We start from the raw sequence: 17643 nt of genomic DNA, 5'->3' as shown, positions 1-17643 counted from the left end.
AGACAGCACTCATAAAAATGTACAGGAAAAAGACAAACTATCTGGGTGAAAATAAGGAGAAATTTCAATAGGCTCTTCATGAATGAGGAACTTGAAGTTGTTAATAAATATGTGAAAAAGTGATCAATTTCATTAGTAATGAGGCAAGTGAAAATTAAAACCACAATATGATAACACAACACACTCCCCCAACTGCCGAACTGAAAAGACTGACAATGGCGTGTGGTGGCAAAAAACTGCAACCACTGGGCCCTCATAATCTGCTGGTGGGAATGCAAATTATAAACTTCTGAGCCAACAGTTTTACTTCCAGCTATACATACAATTGAAGGTGTACACATGGCCACTAGGGGCCATGTACAAAATACCAATGGCAACACAAGCATAATAGCCTCAAACTGAAACAACTCAAAGGTTCATCGATAGTAACACAGACATAACATGTGTGACATCATCAGCAATGAAAATGCATGAACTACAACCAAATGGATTATCATGGGTGAATCTTACAAATGTATTTTTGAGTTAAGGAAGAAAATCAGAAAAGAATAATACCGATGATTCCATTTATATAAGCTTCAAAAATCTATAAAAATTAAACTATGGTGTTTAAAAATGTATAGGTCGGTGGTAAAAGTATAATGAAAGCGAGGAATTCATTATCATGAAAGTCAAGAGCGTAGTTCATCTAGGAAAGAGGGAGGAATTTTAATTGGGGCGGGTCACATAGAGGGCTTCTAAGGTGCTGGCTCTATTGTATTTCTTGTTCTATGCAGTAGTTGTACAATAGTTTATTTAATAGCAAGCTGTTAAGCTTTACATCAATGTTTAATGCATTTTTTTCTGGTCATATACTTTATTTTCCAATAAAAAGTTCAAACGAAAAAAAATGAAACTCTGTTTTAACCACCTTCTAGCTGACGCTAGAAAAGAGATAAAAATTAGCTGTGAAATAAATGTATGCATTAAATGTCTATTTATATAGAGAATTTCTATATTGATCCAGGTACTATGAATAGCCTTTCTTGGGTAGCAGTCTGTTCATGATTGTTTTGAAAAGAAAGTGAATTCTTGGAAGAAAAAAAAAGTATTCATCTAAATAGTTAATATGCATTTTTCCTGTGTCACACTTCTCTCCATGTAATAAATTAGATGAGATTCCCACTACCACAACTGCATTAAGATTCTAGTCCACATCTCGAGGATTGATTTAGGAGTGACTTAAAGAATTAATGACCTGAGCTTGTTGTGCATATTAAATACACGCCACTCTATTAGGGAAGAGTTTGGGCAAATTGGTGCAGAGGCACAAGGAAGAAAATAAAACCCTGTTCTTTTCTTCAGCACTGTCCATACCATGTATCCAAACGCAATTTGAGAGCTGCCTCCATGTGAAAAGTATACTTCTGGCCACTAAATAGTTACATTATTGTGAAAAACCTGATCTAACCAATTGTTCTATGTAGTACAGATGTTTTCTTAGTGTATAAATACTGATATTGTTAAATGTATTATTTATTTATTTATTTATTTATGTATTTTATTTTAGGGAGAGAGAGAGTTAAAGAGAGAAGAGAGCATGTGAGGGGCTGAGAAGGGCAGAGGAAGAGAGAGAGAGAATCCCAAGCAGGCTCAACACTCAGCCTTGACTCAGGGCTCTATCCCATGAACCTGAGATCTTGACCTGGGCTGAAATCAACTGTCACAAGTTCAACTGACTGAGCCACCCAGGCACCCCTGAGATTGTTAAATTTAGATTTAACTACAATTTATAGGTTTCCTGCTCTATTCCAAGCTCTGTAAATACACTCTTTAATTCTTGAAACTTTTATGATGTGAATTTTATAGCAAATAAAAGGACAATCAAAGAGATTACTTAAATTTCCCAAAGCTACACAGCTATAGGTATACAGTTTGGACACAAGAGCCCTAATTGCTGTTTGAATAATTTCTCTTTATTGCATTAGTTACAATAGGTTAACTCCTTTGACAAAAACCCTAGTATCTAAGTGGCTTAAAACAAATATACGCTCATTTTTGGGAGCACCTGGGTCGCTCAGTCAGTTAAGCATCTGACTCTTGATTTTGGCTCAGGTCATGATCTCACAGTTTGTGAGTCTGAGCCCCGGGTTGGGCTCTGCAGTAAGAGTGTGGAGCCTGCTTAGGATTCTCATCCTCTCCCTCTCTCACCAATTAAATGAAAAAACTTTTTAAAAAAAACAACAAACAAATGTTCATTTTTTTAATGATCCAATCTAACATTGGTTGCCAGGTGGAGGGATAGGGGCTGTGCACGCCCCACAGTCGTTAGGAAATCCAGGCTTCCACTAGTCCCTACTTCTCTAAGGCCAGCGATCTTCCCCTGGATCCTCTGACATCTGTCTCGGAAGGGAAGGAACATCCAGCATCCTATGGAAGAGTCTGAACGTCTACATTTGGAAATGGCCTCCATACCTCTGTTCATATTCCTTTATCTAGAGCTCCTCACTTTAGACAGTAGCCTCACCTCACCTCACTGCAATAAGGCTCAGATATGAAGTCCTACTATGTGCCTATGAAGAGAAAGATATGATGATTTTCTAGCCATTCCCATAATGCCTCTATTCTTAGGACTACTGCCAACAACATTTGCATAATTCATTTGAATCTTGAGCATCCACATTCCTAATTTTTAAGTGATATGCTAATTACTCATATCTCATTTTCAGGTCCTTTAGTAATAATAGATAATACATGTGTGGGGCACCTGGGTAGCTCAGTCAGTTAAGCATCTGACTTTGGCTCAGGTCACGATCTTACAATTTGCAGTCTGAGCAGCATGTCAGGTTCTGTGCTGACAGCTCAGAGCCTGGAGCCCGCCTCGGATTCTGTGTCTCCCTTGCTCTGCCCGCCTCCACTCATGTCTGTGTCTCAAAAATAAATAAATATTAAAAAATACTTTTTAACACATATGTGGCTCTTATCATGTACTAAGCACTTCCTCCATCCTTTATAATTATTTACTAGTTTCAGCTTCTCAACACCTATGTAGAAAGTAGGAAGCATTATCTTTTTTTTTGTAGACTAGGCAACAAATTAGGTACAGATTTTAAGTAACTTGCTTAATTATCATATTTCTAGTAAGTGAAATAAAGAACAACTGGAGGGGCGCCTGGGTGGCTCAGTCGGTTAAACATCCAACTTCAGGTCAGGTCATGATCTCATAGTTTGAGCCACGTGTCAGGCTCCGTGCTGACAGCTCAGAGCCTCTTTTGGGATTCTATGTCTCCCTTTCTCTCTGACCCTGCCCTGCTCACACTGTCTCTCTCTCTCTCTCTCTCTCTCTCAAAATTAAAACATTAAAAAAAATTACAAACAAAATAACAACTGGATTTTTACTCAGTTGGTAGCACACTACTCCTTTTCTATATTTAATCTCTCTTTGCCATAAATTATGTACTTTCTCATCTTTTACATATATTACTTTTTCATTTATTTTGTCTATATTTTTTATGATGGCCTAATTCAAGATATTAAAAAGCAATTTGATATGTAATCCTATGTTTATTATTAAGTTTATTCTGGTAAATCATGCTTAGGTTTTGGACTTGATTCATTTCTTATTAAATCAGTTTTGTTAACCATACGAAGCCAGGTATTTTTAAAAATGTGATAATTCTTAAGGAGAACTAACTTGCTGAGTGTCACTTTGAAAAGTAACTACTTAATTGCAACTATTCTGCTGCTTTGATGCACAGTATTTCATAAATATCCTTTAGACAAAAAAAGGAATATTTAATATTTTTCAATGGACATTATTAAGCACAGTGGCCCTTTGGATGGTGGGAGTGGGCCAACACTCAGGGGCCTATGGATTTCCGAAGGGGCTAAATTTACATCTTCAACTTTCTTAAAAGTTTTTTTTTTGCTCTTCTTTTTATTAGAGTTACCTACCATAAGGGCTAAGCAACACTGTCTCTGGAGACCTAGAAATAAATTTCTTCCAATGAATTAAAAATGTACACAGCTTTGGAATCTTGCAGGCATGGTCGGAACTCCCTGGACTCCAGTGGACAGAGCACTTTATTTTGTTTTTTTATGTTTCAAGTTTTTATTTAAATTCTAGTTAGTTAACATGTAGGGTAATGCTGCTTTCAGGAATAGAATTTAGTGATCTGTCCCTTACATTTCATTCCCAGTGCTCATCACAACAAATGCCCTCCTTAATGCCCATCTCCCATCTAGCCCATGCCCCACCCACCTCCCTTTTTCAACCCTCAGTCTGTTCTCTATAGTTAGTACTTTGATATTTTACCTTCCTTACCTGCACAATGGAAAGAATAATGTGTACTTCATGGAGGTACTATAAAAATAAAATAAATATGTGCAAAAAATTTGAAACATAGCATTCCTTATGTAAATATTAGCTATTTTTAACATGCGCTAGATGGACACTCTTCCTTCATGGAATTGTTAAATATATGCAAAATAATTGACAAAAGGAGAGGTGTGGAGAGAATAGCAGAAGGAAGTGAGGAAAATGGAACTATACATGGGAAATAGAAGGGGCTAGCAAAGATTGTTAGGTGACTGGGAGCTAAATTAGTATCTGGTCAAAGAACAGGACCAAACTTAACCCTCACAAGGTTGTACAGAGCAGGAGCAAAGGGCAATTTTAATTGGAGAGTTGACTCTATCACTCATAAAAGCTATGTGAAAATATTTTGATCATTAATTCTTATCATTAATTTGATGAAATTAAGTTCAAGTTTTAAAAGCATTACTAACTTGCTTATAAGCCTGTGATGGGTTGGTATTTTTTCTGTGGCACCAAGATCAAGTTGCTTCTTGTAGAAATATTGAATCTCCATATTTTGTCCCAACTAGCCTCTTCTACCTTGATACCTCTTAATATTTCTAAGTTTCCCATTCCACAGCCAAGATAAGCTACTTCTTCTTCTCTCTGGTTCTCTTTATCATGGCTGGCCCTATGCTCCTGCTTTTCCTTTGTCCTAGCATGACTTCTCCCTGCCCCCCCCCCCCACATCCACAAGTCCAAAAGTTTCCTGGATTTCAAGTCCAAGCTGAAATGCCATGTCCCAGAAACCTTCCCCATCTGTCTTGGCTAGAATGAGAATTATCTTCTTTCAACCTCCATTGCATTTGATCTATATCTCTGTTAAGGCTCACATTGCTTTCTAGTTTATTGTTTTAGATTCATATTTAAATCATAGTGCATGTGCAATATATTTAATGATGAATACAAGTTTTGTAAACTGCATTTAATGAAGCATCATTAGTATAATGTCAGACTGGTGTTTTTTGAAAAAGAATTCTAGGATCATTTACATTTGGGAAATGGTCATTTTCCCCAAATATTTATTTCTTAGAGTTCTGAGATAGTCAAGGAGGTATTTAGAATATAAAGTGTTTGAAAGTTTAACTATGAAATTAATAATTTTTAATAAGGACAGTTTTCTTACAGTGTATTGGTGTTCCATGGAATATACTTAGGAAAATACTCATGTCCAATGGGCATTAGTTTTACCACTGCCTCAGCTCAGTGGAAGATCTTGAGATAGTTCTGCTAAATCTCATCCTCTTCAGTTACGGGGATTTTTTTCTTTCTTGTCATTGCCATTTTTCTTGGAGTCTATGACTCTACCCTCAGTCCTGGGTTTTGGAAAAGAGGCTTGTCTACATGGGAAGGATATGTTGGGTGTGGGGTGAGGGTTTGAGCAATATAAGTGATTAAAAAGCTACATGCTGCAGCTTGCTGGCTGTCTTCATCAAACGGCAAGGAAAAGAACTCATTTGATTCTGTCACAGGCATTGTATAGGGTTTATCTGCATAAAGACATGTGGTTTGCAAGGAGCTAAACAGCTCTGCTGGCTCTCTGGAGCTTGTAACTTACTGTAACCATGGAGCAGAGCTAAGAGGACCGTCCTTATTGACTCCATTTCAGTTTGTGTGATCCTTGGCCTCATTCTATACTCATCCTATGGATCCTTTGACTAGTTTTGATTAGGAAAGAACAAATTGGATCAGAGATTTTTTTTTCTTTTCTTTGTGTGTGTGTGTGTGTGTGTGTGTGTGTGTGTGTGTATGTGTGTGTGTGTGTGTCTAATAACTCAACGGATCATTTCATTTGAACATAAGAGCCAAGAGTTTCACTTTGTCTTTCCCTTGTTCTCCTGTGAACATTTCATTAAGGTTAATTGGTAGGTTGTCTATTTGGCTACATTGGAGGTGGAGGGTCAGGATGGAATTTTAGGATTCAAGGAAGATTGGAAAGGGAAGCAAGAGCAAATGGTTAACACATACTGTTACCTTAACACACTAATATACATGGATTATCTCTCTTACCCGCCAATAAATTTTTTGAGGTTTATCCTTGTGTGTTGTGTGGTCTGTAGTACATAGCAAAGAGTTAGTGTCTAATGAATATTTGTTAAATGAGTAAAAAACTTTTAAGACATTAGCTGTAGGGAGAGTCTTCCAACCATCTCTGACCATTTGGGTTGGGTTATTGTCAGCCCAGAGGGGTGGTAGATGGTTCTCACTCTAAAGGAGATTAAGGTTTCTGCCTCATGGAGAGCAGATATTGGTTCCAGGAAAAAAAAAAGAAGAAGAAGAAACACATGTTATTTCTACAGACAGACATTCTCTGGAAGAGTACATCTTGCCAAGAAGGACTGGAGTGTTAATCATCATTTAACATATCATATGATATTGAAAGATAAGTACAGATTTCCTCTTCTTTTGTAACCTGTACTTTTGACTCAGTGTCCTTCAATCACTCATAGCACAAGGAGATTAACAGGCTATTTAATCATCCACCAGGAAAAAATACATTTAAAGATGTTGCAAAATGACTCTTCAGCAAGGTCACATGATTTTCTTACAGTGATTTGAAATTGTTTGCTAATGACTGATTATGCTCCTTTTTGATAAAAGCACTGCTGGTGGCAATGGCTTGATGTGTGGGCCCAATTAAGACTGATATTTCATCCTTGGTTCATTGCCCATTGCCACATACTTGAAGACAAGCCTTCTGCACGTGTACCTATTTGTGCCATTTCTTGATGCAGTTAAGCTTAATTTTTAATAATAAACCTTTCCATTTATTTGGTGTTTAACATTTTTAGGGCACTTTAACACCTGTGTGCCACATCAAACTCATAATAGTCCTGAGAGGTAAAGAGAGCCTGAGTTAGGTTTCTAATTGCACGTTAAGCGTATGTGGGAAGTAGCATTTGTCATGTAATTTGTGTCAAGGCTTATTCTGTGACTGTATAGTGCCTCTTTATCTTTCTCTTGAACTTCTACTTTAACTTCTCCTTGGCATATTTCCTTCTGTGACATCTATTTCTTTCCATGCTTGCTTGACTTGTCATTACACAGTTACCTTGGATACTTGGCTGTAAACTATTCTCGGCAGATAGTCTGTCCATGGATGTGTTTCGGATGAGCATTCCTTTATGCCTTGGAACTTCTCTAGGACTTATTTTCCCCTCTGTGTGTTTAAAAACTTAGTTTTGATTTTACATAACAGCATCTTTCACCAGGATGTGATTTTCCAGAGCTACTGGCAACTGAAATAACTGGTGATTTTTCCGAGCAGGGTGATAGCAGTTGCACATGTTGTACTCTGCTACAGAGTTCTCTACATGGGATATACTCCATAAATAGGAGAGGAGATGAATAAATAGGAGAAATTAAGATATTGTGATTTCTAAGTTGATATGCATTGTCAGTGCCTCACTTTGCTTCAAACTTGATTTCATTTATCACTGAATTATTGAAACATAGTAGGCACTCTATAAATGTTTCAGGAATGAATGATACTAATAAGTATCTGAATGTTGGCTACAACAACAAATGGGTGATAATTTAAATTACTTTAATTGTGGTTTATTTTTATACAATTTTGAGAAGTTGGCTTGGAGCTACTGAGGACACTTATGAATTTGTGGATCAAATTCAAATGTTTCCTTCTTTGTGTATGTTCTATTTTGAGTTCTCATATCTCCAAAGCTCCTGATATCTTCTCTGGGGGGAGGGGAAAGGATTTTATACTTTATTTCATCTCTGTATATATTTCTCAGCATTGTTTCTTGCATCTTTCATAATCAAACTGCTTTTTTCCAATTGTCTTCTATTTCATGGGCAACATGTTTTCTCTTTGCCCTGTAGCACACAAAATCATTTAGGAAATGTGCTCCTGTATAAAATCCAACCTACCACCTGCTAACGCATCAGTCAATCTGAGCTCACTTCCTTAGCTTTTTGATCAGCATTGCAATATACAGGCACTTCTTTTAGCACATATTGCATTAAATGACATTAAACCGTGTTTGTCTCTCCATCAGACTCTGAAATGCCTTAGGGAGGAAGACATGGGGTAGCCATGTATATATCCACACCTGATGGAAGCAACGTCAGCCAGGCAAGCACTGCTCGACTTGCAACCATAGTCTTCTCAGGACTGGCACGAGAAACTCGACTTTTGCAAATGAATGCTGACTTTAATGACATCTGAACATATATAATAAAGATGTACATACAGTGCATATTTCTCTTTTTGCCAACTGTTTTCAATTAAAATATTAGTCATTCCTACTTTAGACTGCATAACATGCAGGAAAAAAATGGAACAATTGTGACAACCATCTGTCAAATTTCTTGATGTCTGAAAGCAACAATATGATGACTTCATTCATTGGTTTTAATATGGACATTTTAGAAGTAGATAGAGACAAGTTAAGAGACATTTTGTCTAAGATAATGCTTTTCTTTGGGCTTTTCCCCCCAAAGCTATGTAGGAAGACAAAAAGGAATAAACTTATAAAAACTCCCTAAAAATTTAAGTGCATATAATGTGATGTAGAAATGTTTTAAAAATTGTATATTCAAGACCAAAGGTTATAGTATCATGAGTAAAGGTGACAAGGTGATGTAGTCCTTGGTTCAAGTTATAGATTTATTCTTAGAAGTACAATAATTTGTGTAAATTTTTTTTCTCACTAAACTTTTGTTTTAATGGGTCTCAAAATTCTGTGACAGATTTTTGATCAAATTGTTTCCATTAAAAAGTACTGATTTAAAAAAATAATAACTTAAAACTGCCATGCACACACAAAAAACCAGTTGGTCCACAAAACACTCTCCTTCCCTTCTGAAGGTTTTATGAGGCATTATTATCATTAACCAGTCTTTTACTATTAAACTTAAATGGCCAATTGACACAAACAGTTCTGAGACCGTTCTTCCACCTCTGATTAAGACTGGGGTGGCCGGGGCACCTGAGTGGCTCAGTCAGTCAAGCACCAGACTTCACTCAGGTCATGATCTCACAGATTGTGTGTTCAGGCCCCTGTCAGGTTCTGTGCGGACCGCTCGGAGCCTGGAGCCTGCTTCAGATTCTGGGTCTCCCTCTCTCTGCCCCTCACCCCCTCACGTTCAATCTCTCTCTCTCTCAAAAATAAACAAACATTAAAAAAAGACTGGGGTGGCAAGTATTGGGGATAATATTCAGTTAGCCTTCTGAGCTTTCTCGGCAGACTTGGTGACCTTGCCAGCTCCAGCTGCCTTCTTGTCCACTGCTTTGATGACACCCACAGCAACCGTCTGTCTCATGTCACGAACAGCAGTGGTCCAGAGGAGGATAGTCAGAGAAGCTCTCAACACACACAGGCTTGCCAGGAACCGTATCAACAATGGCAGCATCACCAGATTTCAGGAACTTGAGACGATCTTCCAGCTTTTTTCCAGAACGATGGTCAATCTTCTCCTTCAGTTCAGTGAACTTGCAGGCAATGTGAGCAGGGTGACAGTCCAGCACAGGTGCATAGCCAGCACTGATTTGGCCTGGATGGTTCAGGATAATCCCCTGAGCTGTGAAGCCAGCTGCTTCTATTGGTGGGTCATTTTTGCTATCACCAGCCACATTGCCTCGACGAACATCTTTGACAGATATGTTCTTGACGTTGAAGCCCACGTTGTCCCTAGGAAGAGCCTCACTCAAAGTTTCATGGTGCATTTCAACAGAATTTACTTCAGTTGTAACATTGACTGGAGCAAAAGTGACCACCATGCCAGGTTTGAGAACACCAGTCTCCACTCGACCCACAGGGACTGCACCAATACTGCCAATTTTGTAGACATCCTGGAGTGGCAGACACAAAGGCTTGTCAGCTGGACGAGTTGGTGGCATAATGCAATCCAGAGCTTCAAGCAGTGTAGTTCCACTGGCATTGCCATCTTTATGGGTGACTTTCCATCCCTTGAGCCAAGGCATGTTAGCACTTGGCTCCAGGATGTTGTTACCATTCCAACCAGAAATTGACACAAATGCTATGGACTCAGGGTTGTAAACAATTTTCTTAATGTAGGTGCTGACTTCCTTAATAATTTCCTCGTATCTCTTTTGGCTGTAGGGTGGCTCAGTAGAATCCATTTTGTTAACACCAACAATAAGTTGTTTTACACCCAGTGTGTAAGCCAGAAGGGCATGCTCATGGGTCTGCCCATTCTTGGAGATACCGGCTTCAAATTCTCCAACACCAGCAGCAACAATCAGAACAGCACAGTCAGCCCGAGATGTGCCTGTAATCATATTTTTGATGAAGTCTCTGTGTCCTGGGGCATCAGTGATGGCCACATAGTACTTGCTGGTCTCGAATTTCCACAGGGATATATCAATGATGATACCACGTTCACATGCGGCTTCAGCTTATCCAAGACCCAGACATACTTGAAGGAGCCCTTTCCCATCTCAGCAGCCTCCTTCTCAAATTTTTTGATAGTTCTTTTGTCGATCCCACCACATTTGTAGATCAGATGTCCGGTAGTGGTAGACTTGTCCAATGATGACGATGTTGATGTGAGTTTTTTCCTTTCCCATTTTGGTTTAGGTTTAGCAGTGGTTTTCACAACACCTGTGCTCTGGCAGCAAACCCATTGCAAAAAAGCTGTGTAAATTTTTTAAAGTTTACCTAGAGTCAAATAAATCCAGACCTGATGATCACAGTTCAGATTGAGCAGATTCAGGAATAATCTGGGAGACTTTTCTAAACCCAGTGCTAGAGACAATATGAACAGAAATATGTTACTGTAATAGGTTTGTCATAACAAACACCATAGCTCTTAACAAAGAATATGAGATCTTCTCAAGGTAGATCTTCCCAAGGTAGAACTGAAAGACAATCTGTGGGAGAGATTCTGGATAAAGTTATGTCTGATAAACTATCTCATCATGACACCCCAATTATAAGAAGAAATTAGGAAGAGGAACATGGGAATCCTGTGTGAGTTATACCCCACAGAGAAAACTCTTCCTTTCAGTACATTATTATAAAAGAAAATACTTTAATATTTAAAAAAAGCATTTTAAGCAGGGAAGTTGTTTTTTGTGTTCCATCTTGAGGACCTTACATAACTTAAATCACTCTCAAAATGAACTTCAAGTTCTATCTACAAACTAATTCAACTTTAAATCCTTTGAATTAACTAGAACTTCTTTGATCTTTTACTTTCTGTTAAATATTGTTATGAAAGTTAGTTTTCAAAGTAAAACTTTGTTTAATCCTGATCATTATACAGATACATGAACATTTTTGACATGTCACTTTGTGTCAACATCTCCATTAAATGTATATCTTTTTTCTTTTATCTACTACTGTCTAATGACCTAGTTAGTGTTTTTTAATGATGCATTCAAAAATCTAGTGATTAATCAATCAACACATTTGGTAGGTTCTACTCTGTGTTGCAAAACTATGCTCAAAAGGAGAGTCAGAGGATGCTGCTCTGCTCTTGGCAGTGCTATTGATAGCTTAGAATACAGAGAGAAGTATTATGACACTCATTTTCTAGGTGAGAGGCTTGCCACGTGGTATAAGTAACACATGTTAAGATAAGACCAAAAGTATGTTGCATGAGCTAATACTCAAACCCCAGCTTTCACCGACATCAACACCTACACTTTTTAATATGCCATATAATATTTTGTTCTCCAAATGCCAAAATGGTAAAGACAATAACATTTATGGTAGCCCTCTGTCTTGATGCTGTAGTTCTCCAAAAGACTCTGTGAAGTACACATAATTACCACCATTTTACAGAGGAAAGATCATACTTTAAAGGAGATGAGTAACCTGCTAAATATGATGGTGTAAGTGTTGAAAGATAGAAGATGAAAGAAACCTTGAGATTTTGGGGGTCATCTCAATATGAAACATTAACCTTGCCTGGAAGGATTTTAAGTTAACTGGATAGTTGTAAATCTTTAAAATTAGAAACAAATCTATATTTGCATCCACTGTACCATGGTGAAAGTGAATATGCTCTAGGAGGAAATAATCTCAAAGAAATATTTTTTTAATAGTTAGGTTTATATTACTTTCCCTTGTGTTTTTCTTGAGCAACCTAAATTTCAGTCTTCACTGAGTCACTAACCCAATCAATCACTGTTTTTAAAATGTTTTTTATTTATTTCTGAGAGACAGAGAGAGACAGTGTGAGCAGGGGAGGGTCAGAGAGAGAGGGAGACACAGAATCCGAAGCAGGTTCCAGGCTCTGAGCTGTCAGTACAGAGCCTGACATGGGGCTCGAACCCATGAACCATGAGATCATGACCTGAGCTGAAGTCAGATGCTTAACCAACTGAGCCACCCAGGAGCCCCTACCAATCACTTTGAACTAATTGATTTCTTTGTGACCACATAATAAGTCCCTTTTACCCTGAAATCCTAATACCCAGTGTGTTCATGAGCACCAGTCATTACTGAAAAGACCCAAAGTTCAAAGGAAGCATACTTGAGTGCTCTAGCAAAGTAAGGAGGAATCTATGTATGGTGAAATATCTGGGAATTTAGTGGAAGCAATAAAGAGAGAAAGGAATAAGGAAGAGAGACAAAGACTACAGCTTACTATGGGTTATCAACTATTATAGCAATTAAAGCAAAATAAAATAACTCAGACTAGTGGAGAGAACATGAGAGAAAATGAGTCAAACTTGGAATGCCCAGAAATGGAAAATGTCATGAAGGGAGGAGGAAAGGTAGTGAGAAAGCATTCACTAACACAGCTCAGTAATATGCATGACTGCATAATCGTTTATATAGTGCTTGTCAGCATACCCAGGCCAAGGCATCTGGGTGCATGAATGCAGAATAGGCATTGCACACCAAGAGGGAGGAAAATAGTCACAAGGATTCCTGGGGAAGAATTTTATATTTTGTATTGTCTATTTAAATATTTATTTAAATATTTCATAGTTTTACATTTAAATGTTCATTTAAATATTTTATATTTTTATATTTGGATAGACAAAACATACACACAGATGTTTTGAAAATTTATGTAAATTAAATAACATTTGAAAATATAAGGAATCAGACACTAAGACATGTAAGAGATATATCTAGACCTACATCTTTAGTAGATAAAGACTTTTAAAATCACTGCCAAAGTTCTTTCAACCTGTATATAATGATAATTTTTTATAATATAAGCTGCTATCCAGACAGATTCCATGAGAAAGGTAGTGTCTTGTAGGTACTATATGGAGTTTTCTATATCATTCTATTAATAAAAAATATGTGATTTTAAATGGCAACCTGAGATTCAAATTTTATATGATAAAGTATCAAATGATATTTAAAAATATATTGTTGCTTGTGTTATTTTGAAAAAACACATAGGATGAATTGTTTTTTACTCATGAGATGTGAAATAGAGTTAAAATTGAAGGTAGATTGAGGGGGAAGAACACTTTTGAGGACTGATGTGATCTGACTTCAAGACTTACTGTAGCTATAGTCTAGTCGTCAAGGCAGTGAGGTATTGGTAAAAGAACAAACAGCCCAATGGAACAGAAGAGAGAACTCAGAAATAGAGCTACATAAATAAAGTCAACTGATCTTTTGACAAAGGAGCAAAGATGGTCTCCTCAGTAAATGGTGCTGGAATAACTGGATATCCACATGCAAAAATATAAATCTAGACCCTTCACTTTTGATAAAAATTAACTCAAAATGGATCAGAGACCTAAATGTAAACACACAAATATACAACTCCTAGATGGTTGCATAGGAGAAAACCTAGAAGACTTTGGGCATGGTGATGCCTTTTTAGATATAACTGAAAAGATATGACCCATGAAAGAAATAATTCATAAGCCGAATTTCATTAAAAGTGAAAAGTTCTCCTCTGTGAAAGACAATTGTTAAAAGAATGAGAAGACAAGCCACAGGTAGGGAGACAATATTTGTAAAAGACAAATCAGATAAAGAACTATTATTCAAAACATGCAAAGAACTCTTAAAACTCCACATAACAAAACTAACAACCTGATTAAGGAATGGGTCAAAGAGTTTAAGAGATGCCTCATCAAAGAAGATATAGACCCTCTCCTGCTCGTGCTCTGTCTCTGTCTCTCAAAATTAAATGAAAATGTTTTTAAAAAATTAAAAACAAAACAAAACAAAAAATGGAGCACCTGGGTGGCTCAGTTAGTTAAGCATCTGATTTTGGCTCAGACTATGATCTTACAAATAGTGGGTTCAAGCCTCACATCAGGCTTTGTGCTGACAGCTCAGAGCCTGGAGCCTGCTTTGGATTCTGTGTCTCCCTCTCTCTCTGCCCCTTCACCATTCACGCTCTGTCTCTGCCTCTCAAAAATAAATAAAATGTTAAAAAAATTTAAAAATAAAAAAAGATGTAGAGATGGCAAGCATTTGAAATGATGCTCCACATTATATATCATCAGGAAATGTACATAATAACAGCAAAGAAACATATTAGAATGGACAAACTCCAGAACACTAATAACATCAAATGCTGGTAAGCAATAGGGACTCTCATGCATTACTGGTGAGAATGCAAAATAGTACAATCCATTTGGAAGACAGTTGACAGTTTCTTTCAAAACTAAACCTAACCACACTATGCGATCCAGTAATCATGGTCCTCGATATTTACCCGAAAGAGATGAAAACTTATGTCCACATAAAAACATACACAGGATGTTTACAGCAGCTTTATTCACAATTGCCAAAACTTAGAACGAATCAAGATGCCCTTCAATAGGTGAATATATATATACACTATGGTACATCCAAACAATGGAATATTGCTCAACCCTAGAAGGAAATGAAGTATCAAGTCATGAAAAACCATGGAGGAAACTTAAATGCATATTACTAAATGAAAGAAACCTATCCAACAAGCAAAACTGATATTATAATGATGGGTATGCCACTATTCATTTGTCTAAATCCAATGAATATATAACACCATGGTCAACTGTAAGGTAACTGAGTAATTTTAATGTGTTAATGAGGTCCATCCTTAATTTAAAAAAAAAGAGTGTACCATTTTTTTGAGGAATGTTGATAACGGAGGACACTCTACATGTGTGTGGAAAAGTGATATTTAGAAAACCTCAGTGTCTCCCACTCAATTTTGTTGTAAACCTAGAACTTCTTTAAAAATATAGAGTCTCTAAAAATTTAAGGTAAGGAGTCCAAAGTCCAAGTAATCTCAATAACATATTTATTCCAATGTTAAAAATAAGCTTTCCTGCATTTTCATATAAAATGTGGATTTAAAAATAAAAGTCTACATTCTACTAGAAATAAAATTTTATATCTCTCAATATTGTTTTAAACTTTGTCGACAAGAAAAATCACTTCAATAAAATCACAGCCTTAAAGCAATGTGTTTATAATGGCCAGGACATTGTCATGAATAAAACTAAAGACGATGGCTCTAATTCATTGAATACTGAGTGTGTGTTAAAAACTTTTCATGCATTATGTCCTTTAATACTTGCCTCAATGCTTTGAGACTGAAATCATCATTCTTATGTGTTGGAGGCAGAATTAGATGCTTAAAAATTTTAAACAGAGGGGCCTGAGTGGCTCAGTCGGTTAAGCATCCAACTTCAGCACAGGTCATGATCTCATGGTTTGTAGGTCCAAGCTCCCCATCAGGATCTGTGCTGACTGCTCAGAGCCCGGAGCCTGCCTCAGATTCTGCATCTCCTTTCTCTCTCTGCCCCTTCTCCATTCACACTCTGTCTCTCCCACTTTCTTTGTCTTAAAAGTAAATAAGTATTAACAAATATTTTTTAAATGTTAAATAATTTGCTTGAAGGAACACAAAGATCGAGTGGAAGAACTTGGATTCTAGAGAATGATCTTTATGTTCCATCTATGAAACCACAAGACTCTATAGTCTTCATCCATAACATACTTCTGAATGTAGTTTTATACCTTCTCTATTTTTACAAAGTAGCTAGGTGTCTAGAGATAACTTAATGGGTATCCGTGATGAATACTATCAATTTGTGAGCAATGAAAAAAGAGTACAGTGAAGGTGAACTTGAATAAGTTCAAAGGTCCATGACTGAGTCTGCATAATAAATCCCACAGATTTTAACAAAGATAAAGACATTCTAATGCAAAATCAGTTTCATGTTTCACGTCATGCTCACTAATTTTAAAGAAACAGTTGAAAAATCTAAGAGTGAAGGTGCAGCTACAGATTAGGAATAACTGATTTTGATCTCAGTCTTGACGCCACTCTGGCAGTAGTTCTGGATTTATAGAGCCTGTCAACATTCTGTTGCTCTGTATGAACAAAGCTCTTTAAGTTCTAAGAGAGTAACTAGCAGCAGTAAAGTTTCTCTTTTACAAACCTGGTCCAGCTTATAAAGAAATTTGAAAACACTGACAACAATCTCATGATCTCACTAAGGGGACCACCATGTCTTATAAGCTAATTGAGTTATGTATTGGTCCTTTTTAATATCTCCCATCACCTAGTACAGTGCTTATGTATATAAAATAGCTCTCTAATATGTTAGAATTAATTTGATTTCTAAGATATATTTAATATGAAAGAGCCAAGTCAGTTTAATAACTCAATGCAAGGCAATTAGAAGAAAAAAATAACCTAAAAAATAAAGCTAGCATTCATTGTCGAAGGCCTGCCAAAACATAAAAAATAAAAAATAAAGACAGTGGTGTTTCCAATTCTTGACATTAGCAAACCATATGTGTACCTACAGAGGCTTGTAAAGTACTTGATTTTATTTTGCTTTTTGGATTTTTACTCTCCTGACTTTTGGAATCCAAATGCCATGTGAATAAGCCTCAAATATCGGCTAGGTGTTTAAAACACGGGATCCCAATCAAATGCCACACATGAGAGTGAGGCCATTGGAGACTACATCCTGAGCCCAGGTGGCATTAGGCTGGCCTTGGTGCATCTTAAGGAAATATTTGATGTTTAGCTGCTTTATAATAGCTGGGTTAGCAATGTATATCCACTTTTTAAAAGTTTTTCATCAAAATACGGCCCTCAGAAATATTCTGTTATAGACTAAGTAAATAAGGAAGGGTTTTAGTAATACATGAAAGAGCCCAGAAAAAACGAGCCAGGATCATGCCCAAATGAACTAAAATGAGAATGCTTAAACAATAAACAGTATGCTTATTCATATCTACTCCTAACTCACCACTGAGAATGCAAATCTAGTGACTTTTGGGAAAAAAACTTTTCTTACATAGTACCGCACCCTAATAATTTGTATTAGAAATTGTGAATGCTATAGGAAGGTAACTGTATTTAATCTATCTTGTTGAGCCCCTTTC

General features: G+C 36.9%; 1 pseudogene; it reads right to left on the bottom strand.

Moving 5' to 3' along the window:
• Nucleotides 1-9482: 9482 nt before the first annotated feature.
• On the bottom strand, nt 9483-10886 carry LOC115287883 (annotated as a pseudogene).
• Between the last annotated feature and the right edge of the window lie 6757 nt (nt 10887-17643).

The sequence above is a fragment of the Suricata suricatta genome, chromosome 3 (genome assembly GCF_006229205.1).
Source record: "Suricata suricatta isolate VVHF042 chromosome 3, meerkat_22Aug2017_6uvM2_HiC, whole genome shotgun sequence".
In the NCBI taxonomy this organism is placed as follows: Eukaryota; Metazoa; Chordata; class Mammalia; order Carnivora; family Herpestidae; genus Suricata; species Suricata suricatta.
This window is presented reverse-complemented; position numbering and strand designations above follow the sequence as displayed.